Below are 22674 nucleotides of genomic sequence, written 5' to 3' on the forward strand. Positions count from 1 at the left end.
GACCCAGCGAGAGCCTCCTGTACCAAAAGCACAGAGATGGGATTTGTTCTTATGTGCCTTCCAGCTCTGAGCCTTTAGTCCCACTCCCAGACTCCAGTGTGCGCTCTTTGTTTAGATGACCCTCTCGTCTACATCTCTGAGTTCTCCAGGATTCATTACCGGTTTCTAATCAGCCAGGTGATCACCTTGATTTCCTTTGACGAAGGTTTCCTGGCCAACATTCTAGATCAAGCACAAAAGCAGTTCATTCCTTGCCCAGAGAAGCCCTGGCCTAGTAAGCAAGCCCTGCTTGTACACAAGAGGCTTTAATTTAGGTTAGGGGACAGTTGCGAAGAACTGCAAAACCACCCACCATCCCCCATTGCTTGGCAAGACAAGCTTGACCCTCTTCCCAAGGCATGCTGGGATACCCCATCTGTCCCAAGGCATGCTGGGATGCCCCATCAGGCCCAAGGCATGCCAGGACATCCATCAGAGCCCTTTTGCCTCATCATCCATGGAGGTAACACTTGAAGTTCTTTCCAAATAAGTTCAGTTTCAGCCAAACCAATATGACTCTGTCAATAATTGAGAAAATGTTGAGAAACCTTGAGTACCTCAGAAAAAGTGTTTTCAAACTAATTTTGTGCCCTCTTTGGCCGACTGCATAAAATCTTATTGTTGCTTTTTAAAGACGGCCACTGTATTTCAAAACCAAGATAGCACTTATGGGGTATGGAGGCTGTGAACACGCCCTGTGTTAAACTGAGAGACGTTTGTATGAACTGCTGGCCCTGTAAAGCTTTGGAAGATGATAGCATTTTGCATATTATTTAAAAAAAACATCATTTTATTTTATGCGTATGGGTGTTTTGCCTGCACATTTATCCTTGCGCCGCCCCATGCATATGGAAGCCAGAAGACACCAGATGCCCTGCAACTGGAGTTGTAGATGGTTGCACACCACCCTGTGAGTGCTGGGGACCACACCCACACTGTGGAAGAGCAGCTCTTAACTGCTGAGCCATCTCTCCAGCCCCGGGACCCCACTTATTCATTGAACTTTTATGGTGTAACCATCCTTTCTGCTTCATCTCTCTCTCTCTCTTTTTTATTTTATGTTTATAGTTCTTTTTTGCATGTCTACATATGTGCACATCAAGGGTACATGTGTTTGAGGCATGAGCATGCATGCTTGAGAATGTGGAGACCCGGGGTTGACGACGTCAATCGCCATCAGTCATCCTTCCGCTTTATTCTATGAGGCAGGATCTCTCAAATTCAGAGCTCGCTGATGTGGTTCATTTGCTTAGCCAACGGCCTCTGGGGATCGTCTGTCTCTGCCTTCCGAGGCTGGAGCTACAGCCACCCAGCTTTTATATATGAGTCCTGGGGAACCGAACTCCAGTTCTTACACGGGTATGGCAAACTCTTTGACCACCGACAAAGCCTTCTTTCTCCCCACCCACCTCCCTCTCTGTTACTGTCTCTCCCACTTCCTCTCCTTCTCCCTCCCCCTCTCCTCTTTTTTTCCCCCCTTTGAGACAAGGTCACACTGTGCAGTTCTGAATGTCCTGGAACTCACTGTGTAGATCAGACTGGCCTCAGACTCATGGGAATCCCTCTGCCTCGGTCTCCAAAATGCTGGCGTTAGAAGGGTGCACTGCCTTGCCCCACTCCTAAGCTCATTTCGAAGCTCCAGTCCCTCACTCATTACTTCACAGAAGGGTTAGTTCTAGGGGAGCCTCAGGGTAGGACTTGCACAAACCTGACTGCTGAAGACCAGGGCACACTGTGGTCAGCTACCACTCCTACGTTGTTCATTCGGGTAGCACAGTACAGTGCTTCACACACACAGTGCTATAACACATGGCAAGTGCCTATGCCTCTCAACACGGCAAAATACAGTTGTCTCCACGAGCATCCCCACTGACACGCACTGTGGGTAATGCATCCCTAGGCCATAGGAAGCTTAGCACCATTATCATGGTGTGTGTGTGTATATATGTGTGTGTGCATGCAGACATACCTGTACATGTATGTGTGCATGTACACAGCGAAGCCAGAGGTCAGTCAGTGTTAGGTGTCCTGATCTCTACCTTGCTTTGGGAGACAGGGTCTCTCATTGATCCTGAGCTCACCTACGGGGCGGCCAGCCAGCAGGGGTTGGGGATCAGACCTGGATCCTCACACTGCTCGGCTGTTTCCCCTGCTTTCCACCTCCTCAGCCCAGCACCGTTAGAAGAGTTGCCATTTATGTAATGTTTGACCGTGTGGCGTACATTTATATGTGTAAAATGAGCCCTCTCTGCCTCTGTTTCCAGCACCTTGGCTCAGGCCACCAGCAGGTCCTAGCAGCCCCCTAGTGGGCTTTGGGCTCCCATCTCCTGTCAGCAGAGTGGCCCTTTAAGAAGGAAGTATGGCGGAGATCTCCAAGCTCCACTCCGGCCTCCTTCCCATGGCGGGGTCCTAGTAGGAGGGTCCCACGGGGTCTTTGGGTTCTGCCCCATCATCCTCTCTTTCTAAGCCTGTCTCCCAACTCAGCACTGCCTAGCTCTGCTCAGCTGCCCACTGCCCCTGCCCAGGCTGTGCAGGGCCTTTGCACTGGCTGATCCCCCAACTTCCAACAGTAGACAAGGCCTCACCCAAATACTGGCACCTGTTTCCAAATTTGATAAGGGTCGGATTTCACTTCCTCATGGAAAACAGTCAGGGTCACTTTTGGCTTTGGGTGTCTCCTCTCTCAAGCCCTGAAATAAAACCCTTCCCTGTGCATTGCTGTCGCTGTCACTACGTTCAGTCCCTTATACGCTCTCTCTCTCTCTCCTCAAAGCTCTTCTAGGAACTTGGAAGCAGCTCAGATCTGCTGCTATATGACCACAGACTTTAGAAGAAAACAATGGTAACTTATCTTTTAAAGATACATTTATCTCAAGTGTATGGGTATTTTACCAGTCTGTGTGTCTGTGGATCATATCTATACCTGGTTCCTGTGGGGGCCAGAAGAGGACATTGGCTCCCCTAGAACTGGAGTTACAGGTGATTGTGAACCACCATCAAACCCAGAACCTCTGGAAGAGCAACAAGGGCTCTTAACCACTGAGCCATCTCTCCAGCCACAGGATTTAAAAACAAAACAACAACAACAACAAAAACAAAACAAAAAAACCCAATTTATTTTCTATGTCTCAGCTGCTTTTTGAAAAGCAGTTTCCAGGGACTGGAGAGATGGCTCAGCGGTAAAGGGCACCTGCTGCTTGTCAGAGAGCCCACAAGGTCAGTTCCCCATCCTCACTTCAGCCAGCTCACAGCTGCCAGCAACTCCAGGTCCAGGAGATCCAGCACTCTGCTGTCTATGGCCGTGTGCACACAAACCCGCACACTTGTAATTAAATATAAAATTCTTAAACCTAACCTGGCATGGTGGTGCACGCCTTTAATCCCAGCACTTGGGAGGCAGAGGCAGGCAGATTTCTGAGTTCGAGGTCAGCCTGGTCTACAAAGTGAGTTCCAGGACAGCCAGGGCTACACAGAGAAACCCTGTCTCGAAAAACCAAAAAAAAAAAAAAAAAGAAAAATCTTAAACCTTAAAAAATACAAGACGACAACAAGAAGGAACCAAGGACTTTTCTCGAGCTCCTGAGAGCTGCGGTTGCCTGAGTGGGGCAGGCAGCAAGCGACCTGCTCCAACATACAGCTTTCTGCCTCTGTGGGCTCCTGCTGCATCTGCTAGGGACAATGCCAAAGTGACAGTGACTAGGAAGACAGACCCGTCCTTGCAGCACTAGAAATTACGTAAGAGTTTAAAGAGTCTCTTTTTAAAAAACTTTTATTAGATATATTCATTGTATTATGTGCCAGTGAGTGTCTTACTTACATGTATGTCTGTGTGCCACATGCATGCCTGGTGCTCTCAGAAGTCAGAAGAGGACATCAGAGCCCCTGGAACTGGAGGTAGGGATGGCTGTGAGCACTCTACTCTGCTAGTGTTGGAAACCGGACCTAGGTCTTCTAGAAGAGCGCCAAGTTCTCTTAACTGCTGAGTCGTCTCTCTTACCCCTAATTTTATTTTTTAAAATATTTTACAGCTGGGTAGTGGTGATGCACGCCTTTAATCTCAGCACGCGGGAGGTAGGGGCAAGTGGATCTCTGAGTTCAAGGGCACCCTGGTCTACATAGCAAGATCTAAGATAGTCAGGGCTACACAGAGAAACCTTGTCTTGAAAAACCAGATAGATAGATAGATAGATAGATAGATAGATAGATAGATAGATAGATAGACATACATACATACAGACAGACAGACAGACAGACAGACAGAGACAGAAAAAATATTTTATACTTTTGTTGAATATTTTTACATTTATTTATATTTAGAGGAGAGAGGGAGGGAGGGAGGGAGAGAGAGAGAGAGAGAGAGAGAGAGAGAGAGAGAGAGAGAGAGAGAGAGAGAGCCTGTGTGGAAGTCAGGGGACTACTTTGGAAGACAGTTCTCTTCTTCCACTGTGTATATCCAGGGATTGAACTTGGGACCTCAGGCTTGGGTGCAAGCACTTTAACCCACTGAGCCATATTGCCAGCCCCTAAAATTCCTTTGTTTGTGTGTGTGTCCCGTGCGTGCACATGTAGAGGCCAGAAGTCAACTTGGAACGTCGTCCTCGGTTGCTCTCCACCTTATTTTTTGAAAGTGTGTCTCACTGAATGTGGAGCTCGTTGATTCAGACTAGCTAACTGACCAGAGAAGCCCAGGGACCTCAGCTTCCCCAGCTCTGGGGCTCTGGAACACTCTTCTTACAGACTTGCAGCTACACAGGCTCTCTGGGCCCTTCTGTTAAGTGCTGGTGTGATTATTTTGGGGTGTGTGGACATGTGTGTTTGTGTGGATTTCTCCTGGCCTGCAGCAAGGAAGGTTCATGCTGGAGACCACATGACTCGTGTACAATATGTACTACACATAACACTCACTATACCCTTCCTCGGGGGGCCAAAAGCAGACACCTGCATGACCCAGGCCGGTTATGAGCAGTCCCTAGCTAGCCAGGCCAAACCCACCATTCTCCATTTGTGCAGTGGACTTCTTGGTGTCCTAGAGAGGTGGGTGAAGATAGCTATGCTGTCCAAGTGGGGCCTGGGGTCACTGAGGACAGGAGTCCAATATTCACTAGGAAGGATGTCTGTCATACACCAACTGCAAAAACCAAGGATGCCGTGTCCTGTGAAGATGGGAATTAGTGGTGTGGATCCGGGGAGAGGCTTAGGCACTGCCTAGGCACTCTCACTGAGTGAGAGTGTTGGCTGAGGTGCAAGCGGTTTGCGCCATTCATTAGCAGCTGCACAGATTAGCCTGTAGATCCCAGCCCACAGTGGGTGGAGGCTGGAGGGTCAGAATTTCAAGCTCATCCTTACTACATAGTGGATTCAAGTCCCGCTTGTGCTACATGAAAGGAAGAAAGAGAGCCGGGCGTGGTGGCGCACGCCTTTAATCCCAGCACTCGGGAGGCAGAGGCAGGCGGATTTCTGAGTTCGAGGCCAGCCTGGTCTACAAAGTGAGTTCCAGGACAGCCAGGGCTATACAGAAAAACCCTGTCTCGAAAAACCAAAAAAAAAAAAAAAAAAGAAAGGAAGAAAGAAAAAATAGTATATGGAGAGTTGGTGGTGTGGTGCGCTTGCTGTTGTTTGGGGTTTTGTCATGGTTTGGCTTGATTTTCAGAGCTTAGGGCCTGACACATGCTAGGCACACACTCTATCAGTCTATCCCAGGCTAAGTTCACGCACCATTAACAACTTTCAAGGAAATCAGCCACAGATATGGCTTTATGTAGCCAGAGACCGAGGCAGTGGTACACACTGCTGGCTGGAGGGACTCACTCATCCACTCAACGCTCATTCAGAATTGCTGACGCTCAAATGCACTGAAATAGCACTTGCGGACACATTTAGGTCAAGACTTTGTAGTTAATCTTCAGGGGTACTCTAATCTCATTTGTGGGTCATTCCTCCCTCCAGTGTCTGCGCAAGGACAAGTATATTATCAACTTTTCCCTCAACTTCAAAGAATATTTGTTCCTGATTCTTTGAATGATCGTGGTATATTTCAGAGTTTTTTTTTAAATTATGTTTGTGTGTGTGTGTGTGTGTGTGTGTGTGTATGTATGTATGTATGTATGTGTATGTGAGAACAGTGCCCCTCGAGTCCAGAAGAGGCCGCCAGATCCCTGTGGAGGTGGAGTTACAGGTGATTGTGAACCACATGACATGGTTCGTGGGTTGTTGGGAATGAAACCCTGGGCCTGTGCAAGAGCAGGAAGGGCTCCTAACTGTTTCATCTCAGCGCTGCACATCTCAGCACTGAGATGAAACAGGTCGGTGTTCTTCCTTCTTCTGTGCTGGACGCTGAGGCTGGCTGTGTAACGCAGCTCTAGTTGGTGGTGATATGTAGTGATGCGTCTGGGTCCTGCTGACTTAGTCTCTCGGGGCTCTGCCCATGGTGGGCAGCTGGGTCACTCGGTGGCTCTTCTCTTAGCATTTCCATGGTGGCTGTACCAGTGCACACTGCCCCCTGCTTCCCACAGCCTCTGTCTCCTTACCTAACACCTGCCATTCTGACTGGGGTGGGATGGATTCTTAATGTGTATCTGGCCACAGAGACAAGTGAAATGATGCTCTTTGCTGGAAATTGTAGCAACTGGAGATCAGCATGTTAGGAAAAGTAAGTTCAGAAAGACAAATATCGTGCATTTTCTTTCTTTTGTGTATCCTGAAATTGTGTATCAGTGTATAAAAATGCATATTTAAAATATGGACTTATATATGTAAATGTGGATATATTTATGTGCTTATGTAATATACTGTGTATGTACAGTATATATGTTTACACATGTACTTATGTATGTATCAATATAACATTTATATGTAATATAAAAATACACTTATATATAATACAATACATACATCTACATATGTGTCTATCTGTGTGTGTGCATGTGTATATTTAGTGGAGGCTGCAAGTCCAAACCCAATGTGCTACAGACCCTGTTCCTGCTTCAGCTTTCTTCTTGGGTCTGTCTGAACTTGAGGGTCTGTCCCTGCTGCTCTCATCCTGTCTCTGACATCTAAGGACCCCAGTCCCACCAGAGTTGGGCTCCACTCTTAAGACATCATCTGACCTCCATTCTCTTTCTGACGCTCCGGCTCCAAATAGCATGTGAGGTGGAGGGTGAGGACAGCCAGATAAACCCTTCCCAAAGAAGTGTGTACTTTAGGCAGACCTCACTGGCCTATGCTTTATAACCCTATCACTGGGAAGACAGAGGCAGAAGCATCTTTAGTTCAGGCCAAGTTCCCAGCCAATCCAAACTACAGTGTGTGACCCTGTCTCAAAAACAGAATATAAACAATTATGTATAAGTATGTACGATTTGGTTCTGAAGTTTGAGTTTCTAACTGCTCATGATAATAAAGACTGCTTTCCCTCTCCACAAAACGGAGGGAGAATTATTCCCAAGCCAACAGCCAAGAAGGCGCTTGCTAATACCTGTGACATTTCAGAAGATCCTCACCCTGGGATATCCTGCGCTGAAGGAGGTCTCTTTGCAAGGCTCCTACTTCTCAGTCTGTTGTTCCCGGTGGCTGCCTTCCTGAAGCGCAGCACAGTGATCACAGGTCCCCTACAGCTACATGGTCATTCTGATTTCAGTCTGAGCTGTCAGGCCCCAAGTACCAGCTGACTCTATCTCCAAAACTACTAGGTGGCACCTCAGTGTCCCCGAGCCCCACTCAGATCCACTCCCAACCGGAAATGCTGTTTATACACTGACTCTTAAAGCACACACTTAAATAATGTGGACTCATTCCAGTTTGTGCAATGTGGTATCAAGCTCTACACACTTCAGAGAAAGGAAGAAGAAAAAGCAGGGGTGGAGGATGGAGAAAAACTTCCAAAACAGAAATGAGACAAAGGCTTGGTTTGCGTGTAGCTGTCTTTGTTTTTATTTTGTTCTTATTTGGGGCTTTTGTTTGCGTGTTTGTTTTTCTTTCTCTTTCAATGAAACAAGTGTACAGCAATCTTTTGAAAACTTAAGGAGCCAGGTATAGTGGCACACACCTGTAATCCCAGCTCTTGGGAGGCAGAGGCAGGTGGATTTCTGTGAGCTCAAGACCAGCGTGGTGGTCTATATACTTAATACCAGGCCAGCCAGGGCTACATAGTGAGACCCTGTGTCCCCAAACAAACATATATGTATATATTGAACAACATTCCCCAAATTCTAGACATATGTGTGTGTGTGTGTATATATATGTATGTGTGTGTATATATATGTATGTGTGTGTGTGTGTGTGTGTGTGTGTGTGTGTGTGTATATATATATATGGACCTGGGGGCTAGAGAGGTGGTTCAACAATTAAGAACTCATGTTGCAGAGGACCAGGGTTCGATTTCCGGGACCCACACAGAGCTTGGCGACCATCTGTAACTCCAGTCCTAGGCGATCCACGCCCTCTTTTGTTCTCTTCCATCATCTAGTACACATGTGATGCACATCCCTACATGTATGCCAAACACTCATGCACATATAATAATAATTTTTAAAATTAAAAAACAATAAGCCCTTCAATTTCATTCCTAGCATCCCGTCATTTACACGCCTCACTTGTTGCCTCAAGGAAGTCACATTTAGCATTCCGACCTCATACTCAAGGGGAGGAATACACACGTAGCATGAATCCAGCTCTCACAGTAATCCAACTCCAGCATGCTCCAGCGTGCTCCTCACCCATCCCTTCTCTCCACATTGGTACAGCTGCTCTATCTTCCCTATCTGGTCCAGACTGCCCTAGTCTCACCCTGCTCCATCATTGACTTTGACCCCTAACCTCTTTATGCCGTGTGCTCTTCTCTGATACCCATGTAGAGTCTTTAACTCCATCTGGCTAGAAACCCTCCTCCTCCTCAGTGGCAGGCTTGATCTCTCTCAGCTCTCTGTTTTCACTTGCTGGACTAACTTCTCCCTCATCACCCACTCTTACAGCCCAGAGCTACCTCAGGCCCCATGCCTTTTCTGGGATAGACAAGGCTTTTCGTTCCTTACTGGGCTGTCCCCTGTTTCCTGCATCCAGGTTCATGGAGCCGCTTGCCCTCCCTGCTCCCATCTCCCACTATTCCAGACTAATCTTACAATAAGCATTTTAACTGGCCAGGCAGTGGTGGGGTGGCGCACGCCTTTACTCCCAGCACTTAGGAGGCAGAGGCAAGAGAATTTCTGAGTTCAAGGCCAGCCTGGTCTACAAAGTGAGTTCCAGGACAGCCAGGGCTATACAGAGAAACAACAAAAAAGCAAAACAACAAAAAAAATTTTTTTAACTGGGTCTCAATGCAAAGGTGACATACAGACAGTCAGGCAGGTACGGATCACATCTTGATCCATAACCTTTACGAAGCAGAAAGACAGACACACACCAGAGATGGCATAAAACCTCAATGCCTACCCCCAGGAACACACCTCCTTCATTAAGGCCACACTGCCTGGTCCTTCCCAAACAGTTCCAGGGACTCAGGACCGATCACTCAAATATATAAACCTGTAGGAGAGTATTGTCCTGACCACCACAGTGACATCATGTGACCCTTTATATTCTCTGCCTGGCTTATTTAACTCACTACAGTGACATCCGGGTGACGTCCGGCTCCATCCCCTCATGGCCAGTGATAGATCTCATGCTTTCAAATGGCTGAATATCGTCCTATGTGTATAAGCAGCACCTGCCTGAGCATTCGTGGGGCCAGGTGCTTAGCTCCTTTTGCCACTGTGAACAGAGCTCCAACAAACGGGGATAGAATTGTCCGGGAGCCTTCCTGCCTCTTGACATAATGGTTGTATTTACGTGCATTCCCACCCACATTGTGCCAGGAAGGTTCTCTTTCTTACAGATCCCTGCCAGCTCTTGTCATCTTTGTCTCTTTGATAATAGCCAGTCTTACCTGAGCGAAGTGACATCTCCTGGTGTTGATTTGCATTTCCCCCATGGCTCCCCCAGTGCTGGGGAGTTTCAAATGTGTGGCCTGCACATTTGCATGTCTACTTTTGAGACTTGTCTATTTAATCTGTTGGACAATTCAGGTATTCTTTTTAAAGCTTTTTTGGGGGGGGTTATACGCTTAATTTATCACGCATTGATTCATTCACTCAGCAAGCAATGTCCCCTGTGTGTCCAGCACTGAGGGAGCCTTTAGGGTCTCTGTAGCCCGAGACAGCCTATGCTCCAACACAGCACCTTGAACGTGTACTGAAGTTTTTAGTTTCATACTACAGGCATGAGGGCGGGATGTTAAGATGTCCGTATTCAGTGTGTTTCAGCAGCAGCACTTCTCTAAGAATAGAAAACTTAGTGTGCCCCTAAAGGCACTGCAGTTTGTGACATGTGTCAGTCTTGAGTGAGCCCAGGTGTTTCCAGAAGTGTCCATCACCCTTCTTGGTACCACAGTAGGCACAGTTCACAGTGCACATTTCTGTGTTCAGGAGCCCAGCTGCACTGACATCACACCCTACACTAAGGGCTTCCTGCTGGAGACACCTGGTATCGTAAGCCTTTGAGTTAGAATTCATCTCTGGTCATTGAATGCACAGAAACCTCCCTTTACTGTTGACAGACTTTTCTATGACCTCCACATTCAGTTACATAGTCCCATCCTGGCAGCATAGCCCACAGGTCAAGAGATCAGGCACTAGAGCTGGGAAGACAGCTCAGTGGATAGGAGCGCTTGCTCTGCATACACCTGGACCCAAGTTCAAATCTCCACCACCCACATAAAACATTGGTTGAAACTTTGTGTGTCTATCACCCCAGCGTTGTGTGTCAGAGACAGGAGGATCCTAAGAGTTTGCTGGCCAGTGAGAGACCCTAATGCAGAGGGTGACAGAGGCTATCTGACATCCTGCTCTGTCCCCTGCATGCAAGCTGCCCACCCACCCACAGACCTGTGCATACTGTTTACGGTACTATGTACTGGCGTACAGACTGTCTCAGGGTACAAAGAACCTAAAGTCTCACTCAGTGCTGGACACACAGGTGACATTTAGTATGCTTGCTGAGTGAATGAAGGAATGTGTGATAAATTAAGCAAATAACCAAAAATAAGCTTTAAAAAGAATTAGGATTCTGTAAATATTATTGATAATATATATAGATAAATGTTAATCGAGTCTGAGGAACACGGGATGTATTATTATTATATTTTGCAATCGTTTAAGCATTTATATGATGTGTTTGGTTCATATCATGTATTTGATAGCTAGATAGTTATGTATCATTACGTCACACAATTTGGTTCAATCTATTAGACCAATTTGGAATTTATAAAGCCAGATGAGCACCATTTTTGCACTGGTCTTAAATATTTTTAATTTTATTTATGTGTATGTGTGTCTGTGCATCCCATGAGTACAGTGCCCAGAGAGGCCAGACGAGAGCACCAGATCCCAGAGAACTGGAGTTAGACGCTGTGACCCTCTTGATATGGGTACTGAAAATCAAACCCAGGTCCTTTTCAAGAGCAGCCTGTGCTCTTAACCTCTGACCTGTCTCCCCAGCCCCCAGGTCTTGATTTAAAACCCACATAAAGTAGTGTTTATTTTCTGAGCTCAAGTAGCATTGAACTCAAGTTTCTGGCCTCCCATCAAAATAGCAGACAGTACACAGTTGCTAAATACCCAAGTGAAGGGAGCCAGGGTGGAGGGGTGGCTCAGTGGGTAGAACACTCATTGCCCTTCCAGAGTTTCTGGACTTGATTTCCAGCACCCACATTGCAGTTCAAAACTGTCTCCGACTTCAGCTTCTGGGAATCTGATCTTCTGACCTCCATCGACAGTAGCCACAACACACATGATACACAAAGACACAGGCAAAATATCCATACTACACAAAACAAAAACATTAAAAAAAGTTAAAAACAAAAACATGTAAAGTTAAAAGCTCAAAGGAGCCTGGCTACTGTCCTCTGTCTACCAACCCAATCAAGCAGAACAACCAATAGTTTTTTTTTTTTTTTTTTTCTTCCTTTAAGACAGAGACATAGATCTTAGTCTTAAGAAGGAACAGGAAGAGTCTTTGTCATATAATTTAACGTCAGTTCACTCAGGAGTAGACTAACAGTTATCTTTATTATGATAAATCAATAAACTCAAGACACTTGTGCCACACTTGTGAGGTGGCGCTCAGGTGACTGCCGTGTCCCTCCCCGGCTTTTCAGACACGCAAGCGCCCTGGGCTATTTGATCTTGGTAGTGTAAAAGCTAACTGTTCTCTAGTTTCATTGTCAAAATGTAAGGGCCATAAAAAGCGTTTTCTTACCTCAGAGTAACAGTTAGTGGTGGCGGGCAGGCACAGCAGCTAGCTGGCTTTCTTAGCAGGTGACTCCTGTCATGTCTGCGTGTAGGCTGAGTGGCAGGCATGAGGTGCGACAACCTACCCTGCACTAGTTCTGACTTTCACAGAGCCCTGACTACGGTCTGAGCTTCAGTTTTTGCTGCAGTCCAATAATTAACAAATGACTCAGTCTACCCCTTGATGCCCAACCATCTCTGTGATGCCCCAGCCTGGCCTCTGATATCCCATTCTGCCCTCTGATGCCCCACCCACCCTCTGATGCCCAACCCTCTGTCAGATCTCCAGCCCTCCAGCCCTCAGAAGCATTGGCCCACCCTCTAAAAGCAAGCGATGAATAAGTCTTCAGTATGGATCCTGGGTTGCTGGTCTCCCTCAAGGCCCTCTAGCTACATCCCCATGTTTTCTCTTATGCTGTGCTAAAGGGTGATCCTAGGACCTTGTATGCTTGCACTTGTACTTGGCAAGTATTTTGGCAGCCCAGTCCCAAGCCCTTCTAGGCATATATTTGTGTGAGAATTTTATATTCTTTTTTAAAATATTCATTTTAAATTATTTATAATGTGTACAACTGCATGTGGATATGTATATGTGAAAGGCTTATGATCCCCTGGAGCTAGAGTTAGAGGCAGTTGTGAAGCACCTGACGTGGGTGCTGAAAACCAAACCCAGGTCCTCTGCGAGAGTAGTACCTGCTCATAACCACTGAGCTGCCTCTCTGGCCCTGTATTCTTTCCTTAAAGGTGTCCCCCAATTTCTCCATCGTGTGGGTTGAAGTACTGAATATAAGTATATACCAGGTGTTAGGAGATCCTCAGGACACAGGAACCCAATCTCATGGGACACTAAAAACCCTCCAAAACATAGCAACTTGGATTGCATGGAAGTCTGACCTGGGCGTGTGGTTCAGGGGAAGCTCTCTGGGCTAAGAAGTGAGGAATTCTGGAGTTTGGTTTGGAGGAAATACCTCTTTGTGGGCTTGAGGTAACAACTGAGTTCCTGAGACTCGAGAGAGGAGGAGAGGGCAGGGAGAGGAAGAGGAGAAGAAGAAAGGGGAAGGTAGGGGATGAGGGAGGAAGAGGAGAAGGAGGAAGGTGGGTGCTTTTCCAACACGAACCCTTCTGACTCTTCCTCCCTTCTGTGATGCTGAAGTTCTGTGGGGTTTTGGCTTCGCTGGCTCCTGGTTTGTCAGGGACGTGGCGTGATTAAAACATGACAAAGCAGTAGAGAGCCTCATGGAGACGGTGTCTCGTCTCCATTTCTGGGGGTCGCAGAGACTCTGTGTGTCTATGCCATTTCTCTGTTTCTTCTTTTTCCACAAGGTCTGTGAACAATTCTGTAGCTCTCTTCCCGTTGTTGGAAGGCTCCATCTCTGAGGAACAAGAGTAAACGGTGTAATTTCGGTTGCTGTTGCTCTTAGCTAAGCAGATCGTTTTGGTTGTCCCAAGCTCCCATGGCCTGAAAGGCAACATTCTTGGCACAATTCTCAGCCATTGCTGTCCATGTGACATATACGGTCACAGAGGCTGAGATGGGAAGACAATTTTATGTGTGTCACTTGAGCAAATGCTCAGAATGAAATCCTCCTAGAGAAAAATAATCCCAGTTACTGTTTGGAGAGGAGGGTGGGTCTGGATTTTTATGACTGGTTCTGAGCTGGACAACAGGAGACTGGTATAGAGTTTCATTGATCCTCAGCTGTTTACCAAGGCCCGAAAGCCCAGCTAGTTTAGCCCCAGGTCTATATTCCAGAGAGCCCAGCTAGTCTAGCCCTGGGTATATCCACTCAGAAATGTGGGCAGAGATGACTGCAATGCCATTATTCACAGCAGCTGGCAGATAGACATGCCCTCACTTGTTGGTCAGCTGAGCTGCTGATGGGCACCCCATGGTATACTCTCACAATGGAACTTTACATAGAATTGTCCCAGACATGAGATACCAATTCATGTTACATGCTGGCCTATACCACATGAAAGAAACCAGCCCCAAGAGAACACGTGTTGTGTGACACATGTTCCATGAGGCTGTTCTCAGAACTCTCAGGAACCAGGAAATGGAAGGAGACAAAAGCTAGTTGGTGTTTGCCTAGTGTGGAGGGCGAGAGGGCAAAGGCTGTGGGTTTCTCCTTGCCGTGAAAGCAGTCTAAGAACGGCATTGTGGTGGTTGCAAATCCCCTGGGAAAACACCAAAACCTTCTGTAAGCAGATTGGATATGGGAGTTATATGTCAAGGAAGCAGTTCTTTTTTTAACTTGAGTACACATAGTTCAAGTAAGAAGTGGACTCAAGCATATGCCTTACTCTGTGGGCATGCCGGACACTCCGGGCTGTGTTGATCTGTTTATCTGAAGCAAAGAGTTAAAATTATAGGCTGGGTCTAGGGAGATGGCTCAGTCAGGAAAGGGCTTATGTGTACCTACAGAAAAGGCCAGGACTGGTTGTGTGCGCCTGTAACCCTATTGTAATGGGGAAGAAGACAGGAAATCCATGGAGCTCATTGGCCACCCAGCCATGCCCCATCTGTGAGCCCCAGGGTCAGTGAGAAACCCTGTCTCGACAGAGAGAGAGGGAGAGAGAGAGAGAGAGAGAGAGAGAGAGAGAGAGAGAGAGAGAGAGACATAGATGGATGGATGAGTGGGTGGTGGGTGTGAAGTGACTGAGACACCCGACAGCGACCTCTGTCCTCCACATGCATGCATGTGCACACACATGTACACACACTCACATTAGTTTTATTCACTAGTTCTCACACAATGTTGTTAGGATTATCTTAGTTCCTGGCGCTGTCATCAGACTAGATTAGCAGGAGGGCATCGTAGCCATGGAGTTACTGATAGTTTAGTGATTAACTGAAATTTGGTGCTGAATACAGGTAGGCTCTAGTTAATCTAAAACAAGCTACAGAAAGAATCCAAGGAAATAGCTGGGCGGTGGTGGGCCATGCCTTGAATTCCAGCATCTCTCAGGAGGCAGAGGCAGGAGGATCTCTGAGTTTGAAGCCAGCCTGTTCTACACAGAGAGTTCCAGGTCACCAAAGGAAACCCTACACAGAGAAATCCTGTCTCAAAAAAAAACAAAAACAAAAGCAGAATCAGGAACTAACTGGAATCATGAAACTATGGTTCGTGAACAGAGGCACAAGATATCCTTGGATTGGGGAGAACGGGTAGAAGTTGAGACATTGCTTCTAGTTGTTTATTTTAATTCCTGCAAGGCACTGAACCCTCTGTGGTGGTTCACAACTTTGATCTCAGCACTCAGGATGCAAAGACAGGCAGATCTCTGCTAGTTTGAGGCCAGCCTGGGCTACATAGGGAGTTCCAGGCCAGCTAGGGCTACACAGGGAGACCCCTCACCTTACGTCAACAAAACAAATCATACTCCAAGGCTGGGAGATGGCTCAGTGGGTAGAGCGTTTCTCACACAAGTATGAGGGCATGAGTTCAGACGCCCAGAGCCAAGCACCGTGAAGCCTCCATCTCCAGCGGTGGAGCGCTGGTTGTGAGTGTCAGGGACCATCCTGTGAGTCTGACCCTGAGCAGTCACTAGGCAGTCAGTGAGGACAGTGCTCAGTGAGACAGCATAGACAAGTTTGAAGATGAGATTCTATGCAGGTGTCAGCTACATGTCAAAAGGACAAGCGTGAAGAAGCAAGTATGGAGAAAGGAAAAAGCCAGTTGTTATCAGGAACTCTGAATGCTGTGTGCAAGGCTTTGTGGTGGGTCGGGTGCATGTGGAGGCCACAGAACAACTGTGGATCTCATTCCACAGTACCGACCACCTTGGTTTTGAGTCCCTCACTGACTGAGGGCTCACCAATTCAGCTAGCTGGCCTGCAACCCACAGGCATCCGATCTACCTCAGCCTCCTCAGTGTTGGCACTGAAAATCTACCACCATATCCAGGTTTATTTTGCTTTCTTTTCTTTTTCTTTTTTAAATGCATCTACTAGGGTGACTATCTCTCCAGCCCCTGAGTTGGGAATAAAAATTAAAAAAACAAAAAGGTTCTAAATCTGTGTCCACATTCGTCTCACATTAGTCATGTGTTGCTTTTACAATATAAAATTAATAGTTAACATGGAAATGTGGGAGATGGCTATAGGCGAGTCTGGAAAGGGAGGTGTTGGAACAGTGTATCTCATGACTGTGCCAGAAACAACAGAGGTCACTGGGAGTCGACAACATTGAGTACCATGTGCTGTCAGGTTAGTGTCACATACCATGCGTAGGGTATTTATGTATTTATTTATTGTTATGGTTTTTCTTTTTCTTTTTTTGAGACTTATTTCTTCTTGTTTTATGTGTACGGGTGTTTGCCTGCATGCATGTCTGTGTATCATGTGTGTGCAGTGCCCATGGAGGCCAGAAGAGGGCGCTGTATCCCCTGGAAGTGGAGTAAGAGACAGTTTTGTGCTACCACATGGGTGCTGGGCACCATCCAGGAGCTCTCTGGAAGGGTCTGACACTCTTAACTACCTAGCCATGTCTTTCAGCAGCCGGTGGGGTCATTTTGAGTTATATAACATATCTACAGATCTGTGGCCTCCTCCATGTAGATCCTGAGTCTACTGAGGTGGTCATCTCATGGGAATCCCAGAAGCCTGTGATGAAATTTGGATCTTTTCTATTTACCTTTCATGCTTGGCAATAAATGCTTTATATTATTTTTCTGAATATTTATGTCTACTCCATCATTAGTTGTTGGTTTGATTTTATCAAGATATCAAAGTCTCATTAGGTTGCACAGACAGGCCTCGGACTCCTGGGCTCCAGCCATTCCCAGTCCCCCACCCCCACCCCCAGAGTCGCTGGGACCACAACTGTCGGCTCTCAAGTTCAGCTCTGTTCTCCCATAGTTATGTATCCTCCCCTCTGTCCACAGACACATCCTAAGTGCAGAAGTGAGGAGAGACCGCTGCTACAATGTACCAGAGCCGCTCAGTGGGGGCTGTGCCATACGTCAAAAGGTACTGTGCTCCCTGGCGCAGCTGCCTCCTATAATATAGGAAAAAGTCGTGTTTTCTGGGCCTTCTGTGGTGAGATTTTACTATGTTCGTAAGAATATGACAGGTATATAAACACATGAGTAAGAAGGTAGTGCATATATGGATGGAGCGATGACTGGGAATTAAGAACATGCACTGTTCTTGCAGAAGACCTGGGTTCTGTTCCCAGCACCCACATAAGACAGCTCCCAACCTACTTGTGACTCCAGCTCCAGGAGGCTTGGCGCCCTCTTCAGGCCTCCACTGGCACTGCGCCCACATGGACAAACGCAACACCTAGCTGCTGTATACACATACTCAATTTACAAAATGAAATAAGTGTTTTTAAAATGTTATATTATTGAAAGTGTGGGGGTTTTTTTTAGGTCTAAGGAGATGGCTCAGGTGACATATTGCTCGCATTACAAACATGAAGTCCTCACTTTGATTCCCCCCCACCAGAACCCACATAAAATAGCCAGGGGTGGTGGCATGTACCTGTCATCCCAGCACTGTGGAGACACCCTGGGGGGGAGCGGGCTCACTAACCAGCCAGCCTCGCCTAACTGATGAGGTCTGGGCTCAGTATGAGACTGGGTCTCTAAAAGTAAGATGGAGAAGCAGTGGATAAAAAGACCTCTGCTTCACCTCCTGCTTCTACATGTGCGTACGTGGCCAAGCACATGCTCGCCCATATGAACACGTATACACATAAACACACACACAAACACACTTCACTGTCTCTAGGGCCCAGTTGCTCCATCCTCATCATGCCTGGTCTGATGAGGTCATCCGTGGTAGCCATTTCAGTGAGTGTGAGGCAGTATCTCAAGGTTAGGTTTGTGTGTCTGGGGAGTTACTGCTAAGCATCTCTCATTGGCCCCTTGACATCTTCCTTGGTAAGAGGCACTCATCTTTCACACATTTTTTTTTAAAAAAAATGAATTATAGGGGCTTGAGAGATATTTTAAAAGTTAACCCTGGCCACGGGGCTGGAGAGATGGCTCAGTGGTTAAGAGCACCGACTGCTCTTCCAGAGGTCCTGAGTTCAATTCCCTGCAATCACATGGTGGCTCACAACCATCTGTAATGAGAACCGATGCCCTCTTCTGGTGTGTCTGAAGACAGCTACAGTGTACTCACATACATAAATAAATCTTTAAAAAGAAAAAAAGAATAAAAGAGCACTGGCCGCTCTTGCAGAAGACTTGGGTTCAGTTCCCAGCAGCCACATGCTGGCTTACAATCACCAACTCCAGCTCCCGAGATCCATCGCCCTCTTCTGGCCTCTTCGGGCACCAGGCGTGAACATGGTGCGCAGACATACATATGGGCAGAGCACCCCTACACATAAAACAAAATAAAAAATAAAAATCGAATTGCTACTGGGTTGTGAGAGGTCTTTATACTTCTGTGTACAAGTGAGGTGTGTTTTGTGCAGGTTTTCATGTGGTGTTGCTCGTCTGTGCTGTAACCGCAGACGTGTCTAATTTGGATGAAGTCTAATGTAGAGTCTACTTTCTGTGGAACGCAAGTTTGTTTCTGGCCTGAGGGCAGTGCAGCCTTCATTTCTGTTTTGAATGAGAACACTTTTACTCTTTTCTGGGACGGTTGTGTAGTCTGCATGGGTGGGTTTCTCCCTCGTACATGGGCTGGAGTTGCTGGTGAAGCGCAATGTTTATTTATGGGGAAAATCTTATATTTCTTTTCTTTTTTTTTTTTTTTGAAAAGTTAAAAATTCCTTAATTTTTTATTCCTGGTACCATTACCACAATTTACAGGGCAATATACCTGATGTAATAAAAAGAAAAAGACAAAGCTACAACAGATAAAAGACCTCAGGAATGTACATCTAATTGACACTACAATTGCATTAATCAATAGCTGCACTTTTTGCAAACTGTGGCTATGACAGTCCTGAACAAGAAGGGTTTCCTGTTTAAGCTGCAGTGACTTTTCTGACTATGGATCATCGTTCCTTCTGTGGCAGATTTTTACAGTTCCTCTAATGCATTTGGGACAACAGTCTCAAAGTAACCTGCAGCTTTCCTGACAACTCCTCGCTCTCTCCTGATAAGAACTGTAGCCGTTTCTGTTTTATTTTAAAACCTTCTGCTACCATATCCACCACTTCCACCTCCAGATCCATAGCCACCACCATAGGGACTGCCTGAGCTTCTTCCACCAAAACTGCCCCCCTTCATTGGTCCACAATTTGATTGTTGCTGTCCACTATAATTTCCAAAGTCATTGTAGTTCCTACCAACACCATAGTTACTGCCACCAAAATTTCCTCCTTCATTGTAACCATCATAGCCTCCTCCTCCAGCACATCTACCTCCCTGGTTTCCATAGCCTGGTCCACCACCTCCATAACCTCCTCTACTGCTGTAACCAGGACCACCACCATAGTTGCCACCATCACCTCCAAATCCATTATATCCACCATCACCACCTCCATAACTACCTCTGCTGCCACCACCTCCACCACCATAGCCACCTCTTCCACCAAAGTTTACTCCACGACCAAAGTTTCCTCCACGACCCATAAAGTTGCCAGAGCCACCTCCACGACCTCTCTGGGATCCAGCAGACTGCATCTCTTGTTTAGAAAGGGCCTTTTTCACTTCACAATTATGCCCATTAATAGTGTGGTATTTCTGAACAACAATGTTATCAACTGTGTCATGATCATCAAAAGTTACAAAAGCAAATCCTCTCTTTTTCCCACTCTGCCTGTCTTCCATAACCTCTATGGCTTCAATCTTGCCACACTTTTCAAAGTCGTCTCTCAGGTTATATCTTCCGAATCCTCTTTAATACCACCAACAAAAATTTTCTTCACCGTTAAATGGGCGCCAGGCTTTACAGAATCCTCTCTAGAAACAGCTCTCTTTGGGTCCACCACTCGCCCATCAACCTTGTGTGGCCGAGCACACATTGCAGCATCCACCTCTTCAACACAAGAGTAGGTCACAAAACCAAAGCCTCTGGAACGTTTTGTTTGGGGATCTCTCATTACCACACAGTCTGTAAGTGCGCCCCATTTCTCAAAATGTTCTCTTAAGCTAGCATCTGTGGTTTCAAAGCTCAGACCACCAATAAACAGCTTCCTCGGCTGCTCTGCTTCCTTTCGATCATGGCGCTCCATTTTGAGACTGAACTCGCCTCTTCCAGCTCGAGTTCAATATGGGACCGAAAATCTTACATTTCAATATTTGAAATATGCTGTTATATTTATGTGTCCCACGTGTGTCTCTGCACCAGCATGCCACAGTGCACGTGTGGAGGTCAAAGACTGACTGCAGGAGTTGTTTTCTCTTCTCCCACCCTGTGGCTCGGAGGGGTTGACCTCAGATTAGGAGACGGCATCTTTATACACTGAGCCATCGCGCCAGCCCAAATTTCAGTTCTTTTATTTCAGATCTTTTTTTGTGTGACCAGTGATGATTTGTGTCTTCTGAAGTAGCTGACCATTTCTTCCAAGTGCTTTCTTTGTACGACATTGTTTCTAGTTACCCCAGTGCAAACGGTGTCTCCTCTCTCCTTCCTGATTAGTCATTTGTTTCTTCTGCCGCCCCCCCCCCCCCCACACACACACACAGGATTTCTCTGTGTAGCCCTGGCTGTCCTAGAACTCACTCTGTAGACCAGGCTGTCCTAGAACTCAGAAATCTGCCTGCCTCTGCCTCCCAAGTGCTGGGATTAAAGGGGTTCACCACCACTGCCCGGCTGTCTTTTTTTTTTTTTAATTAACAAATCAGTTTGACGTGAGATTAATAAATTCAGTTCTTTTTCTAAAAGAACTTCGCTTCGTGTTGGTTTTTTTTTTCTTCATTTTTCTATCATTGTTATTTCAATGATGTTTCTCTTTAACCTTCATTATTTCCTCTGCTCATTTAAAAAAAAAGTGACTTTTTAAAGAAATAAACACGCAGTGCGAGCTGAGGTCACACATTGAACTCTCCTCACTCTCTATGCCTTATATTCCCTGTAAGGTCAGCAGCGTAATATGGTTTGGATACATTGTGCCAGCCTTTGCTTTTCCCTTTACATATATTTGATTGCTTCTCTTTTGAGACAGAGTCTCACTCTGTAGCCCAGGCTGGTGTCAAACTCACAATGACTCCGGCTGCTGCCGCCCTAGGTTCAGAAGCTGAGGCACTGAGGTCACAGACCCCGCCCCAAGCCCCACCCCACCCCGCCCTGCCCATCCGTGCTTGCATTTTCAGTCCACTCAAAGTGGGTTCTTATATCTCCATTTGCTCTTCCACCCAGGGATTATCTTTTTAAGATTTTTTTTTAAATGTGTATAGGTGTTTTGCCTACGTGTGTACCTGGGTGCCGTGCGTGCGCCTGGCACCCACAGAGGTCAGGAGAGGGCATCAGATTCCCCAGAACTGGAGTTACAAATGGGTGTAACTTGTCATGTGTGTGCTGGAAACTGAACACAGGTCCTCTGGTAGAGCAGCCGGCTCTTAACCTCTGAGCCATCTCTCCAGCCCCATAACTGTCTTTTAAAAATTATTTTAACAGACTATATTTATTCTTCAACAGTTTCAAACGTGTAAACAGGGCATCTTAACCTATGCACCCCCATTGAGTTAGTGTTTAACCACATGTTTTAAGGCCCTGTTCAGAGGAACATAAACACTTGGTATCATTATGTCCTCTCATGGGTCCTCGCCATAGCATCATCAATGCCCTTCACTGTCAGTAGTAACCTGTTTTGAAATCTGCTCATGGTAACAGTGGACTTTGTTCACAGAGGGACACATCCTTCTGTGTCCCTCGACTCTCTCAGCTCATCTATGTCTCCCTGTTTGAAGCATGTATATACATGTGTGCATGCGTGTTTAGTGTTTATGTATGATTTGTGCATACACGTGGCCCGTGCTGAAATGATGCTACTGGCATAGCCTTTCAGCCCGGCATGGCCTTTTTATAACAGTTGGCTTCAGGCTCTCTTCCTCCAGACTTGGAGCTGTCACACTCTCCACAGCTCACACTGCATTCATTGTGAGGTCGGCGTAAGTGATCAACTGTCCGTTAAAGACATTTTCACAGTGGGAACCTCGCAGCTCACCACCCAGCTCCCACTTGCATTCCCATCAATCCTTTGCACACGCCCCATGCCTCTCTAGCGTGGCTCCCCTCCCGTCTGAAGGACTCCCCTCAGCACCCCCACAGTGTGAACAGCGAGCCCCCCACCCCCGCATTCCTTCAGCTCCTCCTTCCTCCTGAAGCCTTTATTCTGCCTTCTCTCTTCAAAGGTGTTTTCATTGGCTATAGAATTTTGAGCTTGGCTTTTTTTCTTATGGCACT

General features: G+C 46.6%; 1 protein-coding gene and 1 pseudogene across 5 annotated transcripts in view; one reads left to right on the plus strand and one right to left on the minus strand.

Annotated features, from left to right (window-relative positions):
* The window catches only part of Taok3 (TAO kinase 3), a 154454-nt gene that overhangs the window by 48278 nt on the left and 83502 nt on the right, over positions 1–22674 (plus strand). For 3 of the 5 annotated variants that reach the window (XM_029477637.2, XM_021163499.2, XM_029477638.2), the window contains one exon: positions 17247–17331. The exons of the other annotated variants lie outside the window; for them this stretch is intronic. The gene's annotated coding sequence lies outside the window, so the exon portion shown is untranslated. The remainder of the gene's footprint in view (positions 1–17246; positions 17332–22674) is intronic. 5 annotated transcript variants of the gene reach the window in all.
* On the minus strand, positions 19405–20500 carry LOC110295048 (heterogeneous nuclear ribonucleoprotein A3 pseudogene; annotated as a pseudogene).

This window comes from Mus caroli, unplaced genomic scaffold (assembly GCF_978045245.1).
Source record: "Mus caroli unplaced genomic scaffold, Mus_caroli_1 scaffold_4, whole genome shotgun sequence".
Lineage (NCBI taxonomy): Eukaryota > Metazoa > Chordata > Mammalia > Rodentia > Muridae > Mus > Mus caroli.